General features: G+C 38.0%; 1 protein-coding gene across 2 annotated transcripts in view; it reads right to left on the bottom strand.

The window, feature by feature from the left end:
- The window catches only part of LIMA1 (LIM domain and actin binding 1), an 81903-nt gene extending 60442 nt beyond the window's left edge, over positions 1-21461 (bottom strand). For both annotated transcript variants that reach the window (XM_037846571.1, XM_037846572.1), the window contains exon 1: positions 21350-21461. The gene's annotated coding sequence lies outside the window, so the exon portion shown is untranslated. The remainder of the gene's footprint in view (positions 1-21349) is intronic.
- Between the last annotated feature and the right edge of the window lie 355 nt (positions 21462-21816).

Raw genomic sequence — 21816 nt, 5'->3', positions numbered from 1 at the left:
TTTTAGTCCTGTGAGGCAAAGTAAGAGAGAGAATAACCCTAAAAGCCTACACTACTTTCCCACATGTATTACTTATTCTTCCAACTACAGCCCTGTCTGAAAAGAATACTCATTTTGTTGTTTTGTTTGAATCCATGTGGGAAGGCAGTGTAGTACCCACTGACATGAGGGGCCCTGGTGTTAGAGGCAGATCTGAGCGTGAGAGCTGATCCCACCACTTAAAGCTGGGTGCCCTTCCCTAAAATAACAGATAACAGATCCTACTTCATAGTATTCTTAGGAATGAATAAGATAAGGAAGAGAAGGTGTTGATGCAGAATAAGTAGGCAATAAATGTTATAGTTTTTTTCGCCAATATTTCCTTTCTTCATGAATAAAATAATCTTAGTTCTACACAGATTCTTTGAAGTAAAACTGAATGTACCAAATAATATACCTATCTGCCTGTCTGCTTTCTAGTTTGCAGCTGACAGATCCACCAAACCTTGTTAGCCTTTTCTCTAACAAGAAAAAGACATGGGAGCAGCAAATAATTCAGCTAAACTTGATTATGTAAAACCACAACAGTGACTGTGTAAGCCAAGTTTAGGAAATACTGACCAACACTTTGGGGCATCATTTGCTTAATTATGCTTCCAATACAGGTGTGGTATAAAGGTTGTCAGTTCTTCTAAAGGGAAAAATTCTGGGCCAAAGAGGGGGGAAAACACATACAAGATACCTTCTCAAATCTGCTCATATGAAAGAAAAAGTATTTGACTGAGGGACTGATTGTGATTAAAACAAAAATTAATTCTTATGTCTAATTCCAAGTTTTGATTACTCTCATCCAGGAAGCCAAGGAAAGTGAGAACATCTTGGTACCGGGTAGTAGAAGCACACCTTATACTCAAGGAATGAGGTGGCTCATATCCTGACCACAGTGCTCTTCACAGAGCTCTTCACCGTGTGTGTGTGTTTTGTTTTGTTTTCATTTTTTCTGTTGTTTTTTTTTTTTAAGCAATGTGCTTAGAACCTTATGAAACAGAAAAATAATAACAATCAGTACATGATTTTTGATAGATTCTGGTACTAGGTAACTGAGTAACTACTTGCTAAAGAATATAGGACAAGGTCTTTGCCCAAATGGTGTGCATAATCTGTTGGGCTTGCTAATACATACACAAACAATTATAACCCAAGGCAAAAAGTGGTAAGAGGCAATGCATGGTCTTGGAGTATAGAACCTGATCTTTTGGCTTGGTGGGAAGGAAGAGAAGAGACATCAGGATTTGACTTGAACTTACAGAACAGGCAGAATTTTAACAAGTGAGGTCAGGAGGAAGGAGCATCTCTGGTTGGGAAAACAGCATCAGCACCAAGAGTTGAAATAGGATAGGACAGTTCAGTGGAGTTAGACTTTAGGGTACAAGAGAAGTTGAAGATAAAATAGGGAAAGATGGAATGAGACCAGACTGAGAAGGACCTTGAAAACCATGGTTAAGTCATTTGGGACATATTCCAATACTGGAAAGAATTGGCCTGCGAGTGAGCAGAGATGAGGTCTAGTCTTAATGTGCTACTCCTTAGCACCTGTGTGATCTTTACGGCAAATAAAAAAGATCCACTTCTTTAAGGTAAGAGTTCTGTAGTAAATTGCCCACAGTCTGTATGGTGGAACACAGAAAGTTTCTGAAATAAGAATGATGAGAGCAGTGTTTTAAAACTTATTCTGCAGTGGCATGTAATTTGCTAAGAGGAGAGTAGATTGGAGTCTAATTGACCAGTCAAGCAGGTCCTAAAACTGTCCAAGTGAGAGGTAAGCATGGGGCAAATTAGGGTAGAAAGGGTAGGAGTGGAAAAGTGAGGTGACATAATTGGCAGTTGTTAGTATAAAATGAACTTAGGGTAAGAGAAGGAATCAGAGTTGGCATCAATCTGAATGGCATCTCATGATGCTATTAATAGGGAGAGTAAAGATAGAAAGGAGAATGATGAGTGTTGCTTTACACATGTTAAGATATATGTCAGCAAGAAAAATCCCTGTGATTTATACAATAGGGAGCTAAAAATTCAAGGCTAAGGTTAAGAATCAGACTCTTGGAAGGAAGCTAATGTTTTAAAACATCTACTTTATGTGAAGCACATATCTCATTTCATCCTTATAGCCACTCTGCAAGATTGGTTGCATTATCTTTTCTTGATAATGAAGAAACTGAGATTCAGAGAAATTAAATGACTTTATAAAGATCACTTAGCATTTCAAGTAGCAGAGTTTGATTCCAAAGTCTACTTTCTTTCCACTACAAATAATGAATGATTTTATAAATCCATTCAAATTATCTTTAATAAGAGAATAGTGGTAAGTATATTCCCAGAATGGTGAGCATTAGAAACAGTCACTCCTGCTTTCAGGGAAACTTAAAGTTACTGTGGGCCCACTTGAAATTCTTTCCATTGTGAATGAGTATCTCCACTTTCATGAGCTATGGTATCTCCCCTTATCCACCTTGCTTTCTCTCCAATGAGTGTTCCATTACCAGACTTTAGGACATTTTCCTTACTTCTGGAAATCCTACGAGTGCAAAGGAAATAGTCAACATTTGGAAAGACCCATCCAGAAGGAGGTATTCAGTCTGGGCTGCAATATTCTTAGATATTTTTTCCAGAGGCCCAGTTGACTTTAAGATCCAATCCACTGCATCGCCATATGTCAATAACAACAGCAGCTATCAATTATTGGGCACTTACTAACTCATTTCATCCTCACGACAACCCTGGGAGACAGACTAGTGTTCTTTCCATAAAAACAAAACAAAACAAAACAAAACAAAACAAAACTGTGGCTCCGTGAAGTTGAGTAATTTGCCTAAGGTCACACAGCTACCATGGCTCAAGCAGAATCCAGTGTCTTCAGACTCCAAAACTCATCCTCTTAAGTCACATGCATTCTACTACCACTTCACTGTGAAGGAAGAACTGCTGGACTGGTTGACAGTTTTGTGCAAGAATTAAAGGAAATGGATATGACAAAGATAACTCAAGATTTTTAGCCTCAGAGACTGGAAGAATGTGGTAAAACAAACAATAATAAGATACATAGAAAGAGGAACTATTTGCTGAAAAGGAAGATGCCTTTAGTTTTAAATACATATTGCAGATTTTTATATCAAGAGAGAAGCTTAGAAATCAAGGAATCAAATACCCTTTTTTTTTACAGTGAGAGAACTGAGCCACATAAAATTCAAATAATTTCCCCAAAGTCACCCAGCTAGTTAGTATTAGAGCTAGAGTTCTGACTCCTCCCAGTCCATTGTTCTTTTATGACACCATATAGCTTGAGGTGGGACCGACACGGAGACAAAGATCTTGGAACAAAAGTTCTTGAAAGTTTGCAATTTGGGCGGTGACTCGCTGGGACATTTGGCCCCAGGTAGCTACTTCCTGGAGCTAATTTTGCTTAGAGTGAGGCCTATAGCTGATCCAGGAAACTTACCCTAATTAATTCATTTACAGACTTGCCTGACTAAGGGAACTATCTCCCAGAAACCATGCTGGGACAAAAAGCAAATGAAGTACCATAAGCAGCCCTAATAAAACCAGTAATAAAATTATTTTCTTGAAAATTCAATCTCAATGTCTCTCTCTCAATCTCCCCCCACCCCCCCAACCCCTCCTGAGACGGTTACTTGTGTAAGTGGTATAGTTGCCTGGACACAGCCTCAAAAAATTAGAGAGAACAAAGTAAAAACTCCACAACCATTTATTAAGAGAAAGTGTTACTTTTAAGAAACTGTAGAATTTTAAAGTTTTTCTGCTGATATCGAAATTTCTAATTTCAATGTCAACAGGTATGAAGGAACAACTAATTAAAGGGAAGAAACCAATCTAAAAAACTTCATGGTGCAAAGGGGAATTTTAAATAAAAGCAACATGAAATATGTTCCCATATATATTTTCTTCAGAATATAAGTTATATTTACTTCTGCAGGTACATTTTTATACAAAAAATAGTGACAAAATCCACAAACTTGAAAAATTTTTCGGAAGTTAACAGCCTTTTTTTTAACCTTTTTGTTTGAAATAATTTTAGATTTACGCAAGAGTTGCAAAGATAGTAAAAGCTCCCCCATATCCTTCACCCAGCTTCCCATAATGTTAACATCTTACATTACTGGTACAATTATCAAAACTAAGAAATCTACATGATTATTAACTAAACTATAGCCTTTATTTGAATTCCACCAGTTCTCCTATTCAAGGATCCTACACTTCATTTAGTTGTCATGTCTCCTTAAGTCTCCTCCAATCTATGACAGTTCCTGTTTTTCCTGTCTTTCATGACCTGGACACTTTTGAAGAGTACTGTTCAGGTACTATTTGGGTTTCTAGGTTTCTCCAATAAAAGGAAACAGGGCTCCTTGGAGAAGTGGTTGATTCTAGGGCTGGGGCAGGATAAATACAAGATGAGCCTGGAACATTTTGTAGTGCTAGAAAGTAAGAAGTGCCCCCATACCCCACCCCACCCCATAAGTTTTTTTTTCCTTTTATTTTCTTTTAATTTGATGTTTTCTCAAATTAACTTGAGGTTATAGATTTGGGGTTAGAATACCACAGAGGTGATATGCCTTTCTCAGTACATGATATCAGAGGGTACATGACATTGATATGTCTTATGACTGAAGAGGTTCACCTTGATCACTTGATTAAGGTGTTATCTGCTAAGTTTCTCCACTAGAAAGTTACTACTTTTCCCTTTGTGATTAATGAGTAATTGGGGGAAGATACTGTGAGACAATACAAATACCCTCTCCTTAAACTTTTACCTACTAATTTTGGCATTAATGGGTGGATCTTGACTATGGCAATTATTATTACTGTGGTGTTCTAATGGTGATTTTCTATTTCCCTTATTCCTTCTTCATTTATTAATTGGAATTCTTCTATAAGGAAGAATGCCCTTTCATTAAGTTATTTATATTAGTATGTACTCATGGATATTTATTTTGTTCTCTGGATTATAATCCAATTACTATCGTTATTTTATTTTGTTGCTCAAATTATTTCAGCTTCAGCCATTTGGAGCTCTTTCAGCTTAGCTCTCATGTCCTTTCAACATACCAACTCTCTTTGGGGACACACTTCTTTATTTTCTAGCACCAAAAGGTGTTCCAGATCATGTTGTATTTGCCCTTCCCCAGACCTGGAATCAACCACTTCTCCAAGGAGTCCAGGTTTCTTTTACTGAAGACAACCAAGATCTGGGAACTAAGTGTGTTCATTGCTACTGAGATGTCACTGCTTCTAGGCTCTCTTAGTGAACAGAACCAGGAAATACATGTATGTGTACTAACCCATGTTTACATACATATCTCTAGCTATCTGTATATAAACATATTTTATAAACCAGAGATTCACACTGATACTTCAGACTCCAAAACAGCACCAGGAGATTCATTCTAGTATTCTCTCTTTGCATATTTGTAACTTTCTTCTCTGATAGTGAGAAACAGAATAGAACTTTGACATCTGGAAAGAGATTTAGAAGCTCCAAAATTATGCCATTACCTATTTCTCCTTCCTTGATTCACCATTTATTTTGTCATTCTGCCTTGAATATTATCCCCTATGCAATCTATTGTCCTTTCAAGATTCAGTGGAAAGACAACCTCCTCAAAGAACCATTCCCTGAATTATCCCAGCCCTATTCTCCAACAGCACAAGTCACTTCCCTGCCTTATCATAGTTTTATAAATCCTATTAGACAGAAAGCTCCTTGCAGTCAGAGTACAGCTCTTCTTTGCCTCTTGTCCTCCTCGCATCTAGTATATTGCTTTCTAAATAGAAGAAACTCAATAAACTATTTCTTGAGTGAAATTGCATAAACTTAAAATTTTTCCAAATGCTTATTATGCAGCCCCAAGACTAGCTGTTGAGAAAGCACACACCATTTTTCAGAATTGTGAATTATTCAGTAATTTTAGCTTATTCAAACTCTGATATAAACTCAAGTGACATGAAAAAAGTGGAAGCACCAAATAACTTCAAATACTAAGCTCAAAAGGCCCATTTTATAGAAACATGGTGCTAGACAAGTCGGTAGGCATGTTAGAATGATCACTGCCACTAATCTTGGAAAAGCTTCAGCCAGATAGCTGTACAAACATGCCTCGCAGACAATAGGACAATTATATCCTTAATCAAATTCCCAGGGTCAACAAGGATGCAATGTTTGCATCAGGACAGAGTCACTTGAATAATATTTTATCTCTCTTTTACCTCATTGTCTATCCTTTTCAAGACATTTTGTGCCTTAAAAAACACCTAGATTCAGAGCAAGAGCAACAAAAAAAGAGTCGTATAACTCTGAGAAGCAATTTTACTTCTGGGGTTGCTCATCAAAGAATCATGTAATAAAACAACCTTTCAGAGCAACTTTCACTAAACCCTTACATTCATCCTTAGTGATTCACACTTTACCACCCCAGAGATAAGAGAAAAGGAAAAGAAAGTACCCTCAAATATAATCTTTCCCCCTTCTCACCTAATCAAGAGAAAAAACAAGTGCCACAAACAGTCCACCTGGACATCTTTCCTGTCTATCTTTCCAGGACCTCACTTCATCTATACTGACTTTGTCCCATCAACCTAAAATCACGCTCACATTTCTGATATGTAAATGTGTGTACATATACATATATACATTCACACCACACACATACCTGAGATTTGAATATACAAAGTAAAAAAAAAAAATCTTTTTATCTCTTAAGCCTTTGTTTCTCTCAACTTACCACATCACTTTGTTCCCACCTTCACAGTCACATATAGTCTCCATTTCCTCACCTTCCATTCGTTCCTCTGCCCACTTGGGTCTGGCTTCCACTCCCAATATCCTACTGAAACTGTTTCGCTGAAGATGACTTATTGTCAAATTCAAGGGCAATGTCTCTGTTTTTATCATTTCCTGTTGCCATCTGACTTGTTGGTTAATCTTTCAAAATTCTATTTTCCCTTTTCTTAAATAGAACTCTCCTGACTCCTTGCCTATCTTTCAGACCATTCTCAATTTTCACACTGAATCTTCTCTCTCCCTCTGCCCACCCCTGCTCCTAGGCATTACTCAAGGGTCAGTTTTTCTTCTCTCCCTAGGTGAGCTCATCCACTCTCAAGTCATCAAAGTTCACTATACCAGATGATTTCCAAAGTTGCATCAAAAGCTTTAACTTCCTGGCTTCCAGTCCTAGAATTTCCACCGCATGCTGGATAGCTTCATATGTCCCATATACACACCACACAAACCAGATGTGTCATTCTCTCTTACCTCTAACTACTCAAATTAAGTTTTACTTATCAAAATTTTTCTCCAAAACCAAAGTAGAAATGTTTATTTGGTGGAAAATCTTTATTTTCTGTAGCATGCTATATAATTCAACTTGTATAGTCAGTTTATTCAAACACCATAATTACATGGAACCTTGAACAGGGAGTGAGATCTGGTTTGTTTGTACAGGTTAGTGTGAAGCCCCAATACATCCCAGAGTAATTTGAGCAGAGGATAAAAAAGTATTTGAAAAGCCCCCTGAGGGACTGGAGGAAAACGTGGAAATATTAAATTTACCCACCTGGGGAATTCCTTATATTCTTGCAAACACTGGGGACTACCAATTTAGTAGGCTGAACCCTCCATCTTGGAGCTTGCCCTTATGAAGCCTGTTACTGCAAAGGAGAGGCTAAGCCAACTTATAATTGTGCCTAAGAGTCACCCCCAGAGAACCTTATTTGTTGCTCAGATGTGGCCTCTCTCTGTAAGCCAATTCTCTAGGTAAACTCTCTGCCCTCCCTCCTACATGGGATATGACTCCTGGGATGAGTCTGGACCTGGCATCGTGTGATTGAGAAAGCCTTCTTCACCAAAAGGCAAAAGAGAAATGAAACAAAGTTTCAGTGGCTAAGAGATTTCAACTGGAGTCAAGAAGTCATTCTGGAGGTTATTCTTATGCATTATATAGACATCGCTTTTCAGTTTTTAGTGTATTAGAATAGCTAGAGGGAAATACCTGAAACTGCTAACTGCAACCCAGTAGCCTTGTTTCTTGAAGACAAGTATGTAACTATCTAGCTTATATGGGGTGACTGTGTGATTGTAGAAAACCTTGTGGCTCACACTCCCTTTATCCAGTATATGGATAGATGAGTAGAAAAGTAGGGACAAAAAAATAAATGAATAATAGGGAGGGGATAGGGGAGATGGGTTGTTTTTGGTGTTCTTTTTTACTTTTATTTTTGTTATTTTTTTGGAGTAATGAAAATGTTCAAAAATTGACTCTAGTGATGAATGCACAACTATATGATGACACTGTGAACAACTGATTGTATACTTTGGATAATTGTAGGAATATGACTATATCTCAATAAAGCTGCAAGGTAAAAAAAATTTTCTCCAAAGAGGAATTGGCATACGAGTTTTTGCTTATGTCAAACAAAAGCTTGGAAGATAATGTGTAACAAATGTGTACAAGGTTTGAGGACAGGTTCTCACTCTGCCTCTTTCTAATTGTGGTGACCATGTGCAAATTTGTTTACCTGTCTGCAGAGTATACCGTCACCTTTGGCTCATCAAAAAATTCTATATAAAATGCCTAACATAGTGCCACATAGAGGAGAGAGGATAGCATAAAGGTTAAGAACACAGGCCATGGTGTTTGAATCGAGCTGTTCAAATCTCATACCATTTACTAGCTATGTGATCTTGGGTAAATTATCAAGCTGTCTCAGTTTCCTCATCTGTAAACTGGAGATAAAAGAATTTACCTCATGGCATTGTTGGGAGAATTAAATAGGTTCCTGAATATCAAGTATTTACAACACTACCTAGCACCTGATAAGTGCTTAATAAATCTTTATTATTATTATTCAACAAATGTTCTAACGTCCCACCCCATCCCTCTTATATTCTTTCATATGTGGACTTCGTGTGAATTTTCCTCACATATTTAGGCAGGTCCAACTCATCTCTCTTGATCCCAGACCTTTCCTGACAATGCTGTTCTCCCATCTGAAAAAGCATTACTCCCTCCCTGGCCTTATGCTACAAAGCCCAGCTTAGATGGCATTTTCCTCCAGATGTCTTCCCTGACTCCCTCAAGCCTGGGCAAGGAGGCGCCTCTTAAGCTCCCAAAGTACTAGACCTAACCTTAACATTGATCACACTGTATTTTAACTCTCAAAATTGTGCCTACCTCATGGTGTGCATTCAAATATTTGTTAAATAAAGGGAACAATCCCAGGTATCTGAAATAGTTGGCACTGGCCATTTTTATAGACTATGCTTTGGAAAAAGAAAAATGAAACAAAATAGTGGGTTGGGTATATCCCAAAATAAATCATCTCAAATTATAGGAAACCAGTGGTACAGCCATCAAAAAATGGTCTTTAACACTAAACTTAAGTAGAATAAAACTGAACCCTATCATCCAGATTGTTTAAACTAACTCTCTCTGTTGGTATAATTCAAGTGTTTTCTTATAAATGCTAATGAATAACTATTTGGCTCTTCAGGTAACAAAGCCAAATGGTAATTCTAGAAACCAAAAGGGAGCCATGATGAGACCTAAAAGGGAGAAAAAAACTTAATGCAGCAGGTCAGAAACTTGATTGTATGTAAGAATCACCTAGGATGCTTGCTTAAAATACTGATTTCCAGGTCCCATCCTAAGATTTTGATTCTTTATGTCTAAAGTAGGGTCCAGGAAGTTCACATTTTAAACAAGCATATTGAAGTGATTCTAGTATAGGAGGTTTCCTTATTGCATATTGGAAAACAATGAATTAAAGGGTGTAAGATCTATATGCAGTCTAAGAAAACTGGAAAAACAACAGCATAAAATATTTATATATTGTCCACTTCAGTTCCATTCAAATTTGGCAGTGTAAAGAACATGGCTGCCCTTTAAGAGTAAATTGAGGTTTAGACAAAATTGAATCTGGGACACTGAACTGATAAATTTGATCTGCCTAATCTGATGCCCATCATCTAGCTTCACCTAGAACTTCCCTGCCCAGACTGCACAGAATCATTGTGTAGACCAACGTATCATAATAAAGTTGAGTACCTTTTATTCTTTTTTCTCTCATCTGGTTTGTTGCTGACTTAAAATACTGCTTTAGAAAAATATGCACAGGCTAAAAATATTGTGTCTAAACAGAAATTCTATTTTATTTTCATCTACTGAATATTGAGGACAACTATAATTTATAGAGATGTCAAAGTTAAAGCAAGGAGCCAAAAGGCTTGGACTCTAATCTTTAATCTGCCACTAATTAGCAATGTGACTGTCAATTAGTCACCCTTGGCCTTGCTTACCTCTTACATACAATGAAGGGGTTAGAATAGTTTAGAGTTTCTAATTGCAGGTCACAATTAGTAAGTTGTAAAATCAATTTTAGTACTCAGAATCAGCATTTCTTGTTTGTTTTAATGATAAAGAATAGAATGTAATAGAAAATATCAAAGTGCATCATACAAAGTATAAGTAAATATTCTTTTATAAGCTTTTGTTTCAGCTATGTGTGCTACTTGGAGGAAAGCACCATCGTGGGAATACCAACTGGTTCCAATTCTGACTCCACTGGTTAGCAGGTGCATGACAACCTCTCTATATCTGTCTTTCCTTCTATGTAAAATAAGCAAGATAAGCCTATCCTTCAGGGTTGTTTTAAATATAAAAGGAGATAATAAATGCAAAAGTTTTTGCATTTATTGCTTGACACATTACTTGAGGTCAGAGCCAGATCTTGCGGTCTTTACATGCGTCTGTGTCTTAAGACACAGTCAATAAACATTATTCTAACAGAACACTTATTTGAGCTTAGCTTACTTTACATGTAAGTCTCTTAACAAGGTCCATCATAAGTCCCTGATTAAAAATAATATATAAATAAAATATTTACTTCAGCTGTTTGACTTACTGCAAAAATGACTTTGATATTACATAATGGAGGCAGCAACACTAGTTGAAAAGGAATTACTGGCCTCTTTAACACAACAAAAATTTTTATTTCTCAATTATTAGAAAACTGCTCTCTTTTGAATGTTCATTTTAGGCACTTTATTTTTTGTAATTTTCATTTTGAAGTAATACAACTTTTTGAGTGATTTGATGAGTTTCAGATATAAATGCTGAGCCTTCCTAAGGTTCTTGTGCAATTTGTAAACTTTTAATCTTTAATTAGGTCAGTGGCTTTTCAAAAGGAGCTTCAGCAGCCCTGTTTCCCTTCACCCCACTCCACTATCCTCTCTCATTCATCTTCTTCCCTTTGGGGAAATCTTTCCTCTTCACGTCTCAACTAGCATCCCAAACTGGAGCCGCCAATTTCTTCACTATCTAGCCTCCATAGACAGAGTGATTGGTCAAGGACTGGGTCTGCTCACTATAAACAACTACAGTACGTGGAAATAAACAATATAAGAAACCAAAGTCCTTGTCTATGCTTGTCCATCCCTTCACCCAAGCCAATTCCACTTCCCAAAGATAACCTTTGTCACAGTTTTGAGTATAAACTTTATGACAGTATCTATGTATGGAATAATAATAGCAAACATAAGCACTGTGTGTCAGTCACCACTCTGAACGCTTTCTGTATATCATCTCATTTTATCTTCACAACAACTCATGAGGTAGATACTATTATGATTACTATTTCACAGATGAGGACACTGAGGCACAGTGATGTTAACACATGTCACATGTTAACACTTGCATTTTGAAAAGTAACGATGACTATGCAGCCATTACTTTTTTCCTCTTGGACATCTTTCTGCATCAGAACATAAAGATCTACCTCAACCTTTTGGTACTACGTAGTATTTCATTGTAATATTCTATAGCTTATTTGGCCAGGCTCCTGTCAATGACCCTTTAGGTTGCTTTAGGTTCTTTGTTATTATGAACAAGACTGCAACGAGTATCTCTGTACTTTTGCCAATGTGGAGGTGTGTATCTATGGTGTAAATTCCTAGAAGTAGCATTTCTGGTTCAAAAGTCCTATTCATTTAAATTTTTAAGACATTCCCAAATTCCCCTAAAAGAGTTGCATCAATTTATATATATTTTTTGTATCAATGTATATTTGAACCATCAGCTATTATGAAAAAGCCTATTCTCCATACCCTTGTCAATATTGCAGATTATTAATCATTTTCATTTTTTCCAATCTGATAGGACATGGGTGAAAAATGGTACATTTCTAGTTTCAGTTTTCATTCCTTTAATTATGAGTGTGATTGAATAGACTCCCAAATGTTTACTGACCACTTAATACATTTACTTTTGAGACTACATTTATTTTTAAAATGTCATTTATAAATTATTTATTATCTCTACAACTTAATTTTTTAAATTGCAGATGGACTTTCTCAATATCCTGTGTAACTCCCTGAACAATTAAAATTGCCTCCCACAGCAGCTGTCCTTTCCTGGTGTCTGATTCTTATCCAGATCTCATTAAAATTCTTTCCACATAGAAATGCTGCCTGACTGTACAGATGAGATCTTCGTTTCTGCAGAGTTCCCCTCTGTAGGCACCCACCCCTTGACTATTCATTACTGTTCCCACCAGAGCACGCCCTGCGAGAAGTCTGACCAACACTACGTGACAACCCAGGCACTAAAAACACTGTTTTGGCTTGTGTGTCAGCCACTACCCTCTATTAGCCAGTCCAGTGCTTCCAGTTGGGCAGGGGTTGCTTTGAATATCAGGATCACCTATGGAATCTGAATTTTCCATGTGGTTTCCAAACACCTTTTATTTTTCTGAAAAGGCTCCCCTATGATTCCAACACAAAACCAGCTTTGGGAGTTTAGGTCTGGCTTGGACTCAGGGTTATTAGGCCAGAGCAGGGAGGCAGACACAGACCCAGGTCACCAAGATCTTGATGGACTATGTCAGAATCAGTTAAAAGTTTAGGTCACATTCGCATAAACCTGGGGACCAGTTCTTGAACACTGGTCACATGCCAGGAGCTTCACATTTGTTATATCACTTCCTCTGATCTACTCACTTAATCCTTACAATACCATGAAGCAAATATTATTTTTCTCATCTTATGGAGGAAGAAACTGAAGCTCAGAAAGGTTAAATAACTTGCTCAAGGTCACACAGCTAGAAAGTGGCAGAACCAAGGATTTGAAACAGTCTGAAAGACTCTAATGTTCATGCTCTAACAACTTACTGCAAACTGTATTTTCCTGATATCTAAGACAGACCCACCTCTAATCCTGCTAAGGGTCTCTAAACTGGAAATGGTAAGGGCTGCAACAGGCACCCCGGCCTGCTCCACACGTAAACTGGCTCTGCCCCGGGCTCCTTTCAGCTCAAACCGGCATCTTGGGTCTTAATTACTGGGTAACCTCAGGAAATTGACTCTAAACCTTAGTTTCATCATCAGTAAAATGTTCTTTTAGCTCAGGGCTTAATAATAACAGTAGTTGGTAATGAAAAGAAGCTAACATTTACTGTGTTTTTACCATGTGCCAGATACTGTTTTAATTGCCCTGCACATAAAAACGTATTTAACCCTCACAATAATGCACTCAGAAGTAAGGAATATTATTGTCCTCACTTTATAGATGAAGTTAAATAGAGAGGTTATAAAGTTAAGTATAGAGAGGTTGAGTAAACGTTAGTTCTTATTCATATTTTAGGAGGCTGAACTGGAAACAAAATAACCTCCAGCAGAGAGAATAAACCAGAAAAGCAGTGCTAGTGTACGCTGCATTTCGGGGTCAACTTATTTCTGTTGTCAGTGATAACAAACAAGCATCTCTAAGGTCATCTCTGAGAAACTGGTAGTGATTGCCAGACCTGCTCATCTCTCTACATAGAAAGGTCTAAATCTCTGTCACATTGTACCTTCTTAGAGCCAGATTTTAGGTGTTACCAAGACCTCTGTAAAAAGTCTATGTTGAAAATGATGTAACTGTAACTTTCCTATATGGTGTCTATTACTTTATTCATTCATTTGAATATCTTTCTTCTTGCAGATTTGAAACCCAAATTAGCTTATTGCATAATTGTGGAATCTTCACAAATCCTCTTTAGACAGGTAGAAGAGGAACTTCCAATTACAACCTTAAAAACTGAGTCTGGTCTAAAAGTTGTCATAAAGAACTACTGAAGAAGTTTTCTAATCTTTTTTTTTCCCTTTAAATAAAAAAATTATCAGCTCTAATCCAAGTTTGTTTTAACTCCACCTCTCTCCCAAATAATCTAATTTGTTATTTATATACTTGGTTCTTCCTCAAGTTGATAATTAACTCATTGTAAGGGCAAACATAATCCAATGGAGTGGGGTTTTCTCCCCCAGCATCTTTTTTCACACATAATAAAGAATATCTTAGTAAGAAAGCAGATAATTACGTCAGGAACTTCAAGTTTAAAGTGAAAAGTAGAGAAAGACATAGTTATTTAACTGGAAACGTGGAAATTTACACTTGACCAAGGCCTTTAAACAAAGCTTAGGTTTACTCTGAACAGCCTGTTTCTCCTTTAATCTTTGTACCATTCCATATCTTAATATCAGTTGCACCAAATATCAGTGGCTGGTACAATGCAGGAGCTCAAAAAATAACTTATACAAATGAAAAAATGTTATGCTTAGTTGCCTCATCGCTCAACAATATCCCAATTAGAAAAGTACCTATAAAATGACATGTTCACAAGTCTTGCCAATTCCACACTTACTTAAGACAAAGTAGCTAATTTAAGATTCTTTCTTTACAGCTTCAAAACAGAAGAAATACACAAAATTATTTTAAGAAAGTTGCTTCCCTTAAAGACATAACCTTCTTATACTAGTCCTTTGTCCTTAATAATTAATGAACTTTTCTCCAAAACAGGGCTTCTTAGTTTCACTCCAGCCATTTCCAGGAAGGGCCTGGCTTCCATTCTTCTTATCTGAAATTTTAGATGACGTGTTTTTTTCAGGCCTTGCTCAATCTGAAGAGGCAGTTCAGATCAATTTAACCAATCTCTTCAAGCAAGAGAATGAAGAAAACCAGTTTACTGAAAAGTGACTCTTCTCTACACAAGTTCCCTAATCTTTCCTTTCTGTAAAAATATGAGAAGCTAACACTGAACAATATTTTAATCATGGACAAACAAAACTAAGTCTGGTCACATACAGAATTATCAAACCACACAGAAGTGATAAAATTTTGCTGCATACTTGGACCACTGTTGCATGTCTTATTTCTTAAGCATCAGTTACAAACATTTTCTTGCTAACGTTTTTATTGAATTTTAATGTTTATACCCTAAAAACTACATCAAATATGGTATTGTAAAAAAAAATATTAAGAGGCATTTATTAGTTAGTGGTCTTTCAGTTGCCATGGGGAAGTCAATCAAACTCTTTGGGCCTTGGTTTCTTCATCTCAAATACAGGTATTAGTTCACAAGGCATGGTTATGAGGATTAAATTAGAGAATAAAGTAAAAGTACTTTGAAAACTATAAACTGCTATAAAAGTAAGCATTACTATAATATTAATAAAAATTTAAGCCAGTTTAAGGAAATGATGGAATTTAAAATTAAGGCTACCCAATAAAGAAAAACAGAAGTTAGAACTGATTAGTTACATTGTCTGGTTCAACTAGATGTTAATAAGAAAACCCTTGTTTAAAGCTGCTGCTGAAAATCTTTCTAATCAGTCAACTGTTCTATTTCAGGGAGTACAGTATAAGGAAAATAATTTCATCTTTCCTTGAGGATCCTAGGTGGCTTTCTTATTTCTAGTTTTCCTAGAGTAGAAGAGCAGAAGAAAAATTCTGCTTGTTAGGGGTTCTAGTCAGTTGGATTCTAGTTCTGCTATATTTGCTTTTTAAAATGTAATGGGAACTGATAAACTTGTATTGTCCCATAATAATAACCTGAGAAGTAGATGCCATCAGTAGTAGTAAAATAGTGGCCTACATCCTGGGACTACCTTGGAAAACCTGAATCCTGGGTTGTCACAGTATTCAAACCTTTGTCCTTCTCCCTTCAGAAATCCTATGAGACTTCTACCTGATTTGAACCCTGATGAAACTACCCTAGCTGTTGTCCATTTAATAAAAAAACAAAACTCCCCCCTGCTCAAAGGACACAGACAGGCATGCCCCCCCACCCCCCACCCAGGAATGAGACCGCCTCCACCAGTAATGCAAGGTCTACCTCCCCCAAGAATGCATCCATCAAGATCACAGGATACTGTTCATCCTTCTTAGTCACTTTTTCCTGTAATGCATCTTATGAAACTGTTGAGTTATTTGTGAGCTTTTTGTCTCCTCTTAGTTGCATTAATATATTAGCAAATAAATGCATAAAGCAATTAATCTGCAAAAAAAACCCAAAATAAATCAAAACAAAACAATAAACACTAGGTTGCAAACCATAACAAGACTTGTTAAAATGAGAAGTCTATCTTCAAGAATTATTTATCAATTCAACGAATATTTATTGAGCATTTACCATGTGCTAGGCAGTGCTCTGTGTTAAAGAATATAATGTTAACAAGTCCTCTGCTCTCATGAAGCTTCCGTTCTACTGGGGAAGCAGGACAATTGACTGTAATTAGTGCTGTGAAGGAAATATGAGAAGAGTAATTGGAGTGGTGATAGGAAAAGGGGTAGCTACTTTAGGTACTGGTCAGGGAATGACATTTAACCTGAAACCTGAATGACAGGGAGGAAACAGGTAGCCAACCAGGTGAAGAGAAGAGATGGGGGCGGGGGGCAGGTGGGGAGAGTTCTCCAGGCAGATGAAATGGCAAAAGCCAAGGACCCGTGGCAGGAATGATATGGGTAGGGAGTGCATGATGAGAGAAGGATGAGATGAAGGTATAGAGATGAGGAGCAGCCAGATGAAATAATGATTTATAAGCAATAGTCAAAAGATTTAAAGTTCATTCTAAGTGTACTGCAAAGTCAAACACTGTTATATGATAGTGTGTTTGCAAGCTCTGATATGTTTCACATACTCTCTGGGTATTTAATTGCTTACTATATGTATGATGGCTGTGAAATAAAAAGGAAAGTCATGGTTTCCACACTTAGAATCGCCCAAGGAAGCAATAGTTCATAAATAGTGACAGCATTAAGGTAAAAAATGAAGTAAAAATAAAGTGCTAAGTGAAGAATGGGGAGGAGACATTCATTCAAACAGAAGACATTAGAAAAGGCTTAGTAAAAAGGTAGCATTTGATTTGGGCTCTTAAGGATAAGTGTTTCAACAGGAGTGGTGGTGGTGGGGAGCATTAGCCTATGGGAACTGCATGAGCAAAGGCACAGAGGCAGGAAAGGATAGGGTGGGTCCAGGAAACTGACTCAGAGCATGGCTACAGTGCCAAGTGGGTGGGGTGGTCTAATGGGAGATAAGCCTGGAAAAATAGGCAGCCAAGGTGTGGGGGTCTTGAATGGCATGCAGAGAAATTTGTGCTTAATTTACTTGGATGCTGGTTCACCTTAAGCATGATATGTATCTCTTCAGGCACTTGCAGATTTCCAAGCCCTACTATATCACCAGATATACTGATTTGTATCTTGATGGGACCTGGGAATCTATCTTTTTAACCATGATTGTGATGCAAGAAGTCAAGGGAACCATATTTTCACAGCTCTGGACTGAAAGAGGAAAACTGAAGCCAACTGGGAGGATTACTCAAGGACTCTGGCAAATTTAAGAAGGCTCTGGACTGGACGACTGGTTAAAGAGCTATCGCTACTGTTGGGGTAGAATCAACAAAATTTGGCGACTGATTAAATGTGGGAGGAGAGAAGGACTGAAGTGCTAAAGATGTCAAATTTCCTCCCTAGAGAAACCAGGTAGACCATCCATGTGGTCTAACACGTGGCTAGAAATATGGATCTGTAGCTTAGAAGATATGAACAGGCACTAAACATATTGGTTTGGTTCTCCAGAATAAATGCAAAACAAGTTAAAAAGTTAAATATAAAAAGTAAAAAATGCCAAAATAGAAGGAAATGAAAGTGAGCATTTAATCCATCTCAGATGGCAAAGATCTTCTAAAAATAAAAGCAACAAAAGAAATCCCAAAGAAAAAGATGTGTATGTTAGGTAACAATGTATCATATATGAAATTAAAAGGTAAACACCTGGTTAAATATCTGACCACAGGACAAATAATTAATATTCTTAAAAATGAAGAGCTCATATAAATGACAAAGGGAAACACTAAGATTAGTTACTGTATGGAATAGTGGAAGTTGTTATAAATAACTTGGCTTGGAAATTTAAGCCTCTTGTCATAAAATCAGACCTGGTTCATGATGTCCATTAGAAATGATGGGGCTTTGTGTCATAGCCCAGCAGGGTTCTTATGACTGACTTTGCCCGGTTCCCAAGGGTTGGTCTATGGGAGTGCCCAAAAATACCAATCTTTGAAACTTCCTTTGTCCCGAGAGAAAAAGGTCACAAATACATTAAATTGTCCCTTGTTCCACAAAGCCTTTTGTTACTTCAGTGAAAATTGTTTTTAATGCATTCAGTCTTTCCTCAGGCTCCATATATCTAATATGGATGAAGAGTTAGGTAATCCCAGAATGTCTAAGAGAGTAGTAGCTCAAAATTCATCCATTCAGCAGAGACTGGGATCAACAGCCTAACCCTCTCATTTTAAGCTGAGGCTAATAGAGAAGGAATGACTTGCCCAAGATCACCTAAGTGGTTGATGATAACACCTATTCGGGAATCCCGACTCTCAAGCCAGCACCCTTTCTAGTTTGCAGTGCAGCTTCATCAGTCATAGGCCCTGGCCCCTCATAACAATGAGTGTTAAAAATATCACAGTTTTAATTTCTGTACATTTTCTACTTTATCACTCCACTCATTAAACTTTACCTCCAAAAGCTCCTAATAAACAAAAGAACACTCCCCCTGCCCCCCCCAATATATAATTAAAACAGTAAGACCCAAATAAAAATGGGAATGGGATTAGGCAAAAGACAGTACAACATAATCATTGTAGCTACCCAAAATACATGCATATATACCCGCTACCTTTCCAAAAATTCCTGGTGGCAACCACTGTCCTGGAGTATAAAGAGAAAGAAAGGAGATAAGGAATGTCAAAGAAATGTGTTCATCAAGTAGCATGGCTCAAAGCACTAAAAGAAACAACCACCGTTTATATTATTAACTGAAAACCCCTTTTAAAAAGTGAAAAACATAATGTAGAAGGTGGCTATGTCATGTTAATCTGTATACAAGAACACTGGCACGCAGTAGACAATTACCATAATAACAGCCTGCAGTTATATGAAGAGCTCTGAAGATTACTATAAATTTATGATCACCAAAACTGCAAAGAATCCTGAAACACTTTTGATCCTTTCTGTGCTGCAAACCACCCTCCACCCTCATCCGACTCTGCCCATGCCATCCTCCCAAAAATAGAAAAGACAGTTTGAGTACACCTTAGCAGGAAAATATATCCTCTATCACCCAAGATGTGCTGCTAATAGAATTTTTTTCACTTCCGAAGTTTTCTCTTCCTAGGTAAATTATTAGTAGCTTGAAATTTGGCCCCATCTTTAACCAGAATCTGGAAAAAGCTTGAGTGTACCAAGTTAAACAAAGTTACACAATGAAGCAATTCTTACAAAACGACAATGCTTTGCTAATGATGCCCATACACTGTTCTCTTCCCAGATGCTCTGCACTTCCAGGACTACCTGACGACAATGCTTTGGGCCTAAGCATTGAACAGTGAAAATAGCTCCATCACTATTTACTGAAATGCCACAGAATTAACGACATCTTAAATTAATTCCATCTTCAAAAGACCACCGAGTTGGCAGAACATAAGTTAAGAAATATAACAGTGATCCAAACACAGAGTCTGAAGAGAACTCACAGGATTTATTGTTGTTGTTGTTGATTTGTTTGTTCTGTTTTTAAGGAAAAGTGGAAGAGGAAGTAGGGAAAATCCTATATTCTCTGTGCTCCTACTGCACCCTGGGCTGACCTTTAGTATAGCACTGACGTCACTAATGATATAAATTTTATGTGTGGATTTGCCTATCCTCTTTGATTTTAAGCTTTTTTTATGGTAGGATATTTGAACTTTGAATCCACAGGAGCACTGACCCAACAAGAGGCACTTGTTATGGCCACAAATGAAATCGGTTCTTAAAGTAATTATCTACTACAATGTTATGTGCTGTTCTGTCAATGCAAAACAAAGAAGTATATATAAGTACACACATTTTTTTTTTAATCTTCTTTCCTGCAACTCTATAACTTTTGGAAGGTCTACTTAAAATTTGTTTGTTCTCCATCAAGCTATAACACCACAGGAAATTAGAAAATTTTTGCTGAAGGTTATCTTCTTTTGCGTCTCTATCAGACCTCAGAAGAGTTATTTTATGGTTCCTGAAATGTCTATCATTTTGAATAGTAGAAGTAATTATGCAGATAAAAAGCATTCCATTAAAAAAAGTATTCCATTTAACCACTTAAATCAAAAGAAAAAAAAAAAGAATATCTTAATGCAAATGAAGCCTTCTCCCCAAAAGGGGCATTGTCTTAAAGAATGATAACTCCCTAAGTACCTCTGACTAACTTGAAAAGTCAAGTCAATAGAACCATCTGAATTAGGCAGATTTTTAGAAGGTGGGAATTAGGTGCAAGACAATAGTTCAAATATCTCTCACCAAGGATCAGTTAAACGTTGCTGTAAACCCAGTAAGGAGGCAAGAGAGGGTGCCAGATGGTTGGCTCCAAGCACCTACAACATCAAGCTTTAGTAGGTGTAGCCAGGGGTGTACAGTTACCTAATATTAACACCTACGTATGGCGGTGACGGGTGCCAACGATATATGCACGACAGCGATTCGGGGATGACACAGCCAGTTATAAGGACTGCTATGTTCCCAACATACCTCAAAGGGCGCAAGTGTCCTGAAGAGAGTTCAGTTTGAGGAATGGAAGGAGAGAAAAATCGAAAAAGGAGAGAATGGCTGAAAATAAAGAATGGAAAGGCTCAGAGTATTTCCCTGGGAGGGTATACTGAATCTTGATGAACTGCCACCGTCCTTCAACACAACAAAAAAGTATATAGCTAGAAAGGAGTGTTCCCGGTGGGAGAGGAGGGGGTCCTATCAGCTCCGTCCTTAGACAGCAAAGGCTCAGCCCTACACAACTACTCCCAATCCCAGAGCAGCACCCAGAAGTGAAGAAAGGGCAGAGGAGCATCGCCTACCGCTCTCGAGGGGAGGGGCTCAGGGTCCTTGTACTCCCTCAGCCCAGCAGTCGCGGGAGAAAGAGGGAAGCCGGTTGTGGAGAATGTGGAGAGAGAGAAGACCCTTACCTGGCTAAGAGCTGTCTTATCTCTGAGCTGTTACCAGCTCTGCAATGGGTCCCCGGTGCTCTACCTCGCGCACCTGTCGCGAGCAAGCTGCTGTACCTTAAGCACCCACGGCCCCGCCCCGGTCCAGCTCAGAGCCCCGCCCAGGACTCCGCCCACCGCCGTTGCGGGGGCGCGCACGCCAGCCAGTCTCCGTGCGGCCCCGGGCCGAGCGTGCGCGCCAATGGCTGCGTGCACGGTCCTTGTGACTGCTCGCTCTTTCCTTGGCTGCGCCGGGCGCTGGCGTTGCAAGAGGCGTGGCGGCGTCTTCGGAAACCGTTCTGCTTGTTCACGCCCTTCTGAAGAATCCGTGCCGTTTTGCAGCCTCAGTCTTTGTGCTGCTTTACTTTGACCTTCACCCCCTCCAACTCAGAGTTACTGCGTTTTGACTCAGGAGTTACTGGGACGTTTATTCTAAGCGCAAGTAGGCC

The sequence above is a fragment of the Choloepus didactylus genome, chromosome 8 (genome assembly GCF_015220235.1).
Source record: "Choloepus didactylus isolate mChoDid1 chromosome 8, mChoDid1.pri, whole genome shotgun sequence".
Classification (NCBI taxonomy): Eukaryota; Metazoa; Chordata; class Mammalia; order Pilosa; family Megalonychidae; genus Choloepus; species Choloepus didactylus.
Note: the sequence above shows the minus strand (reverse complement) of the source record. Positions and strands in the feature narration are given on the sequence as shown.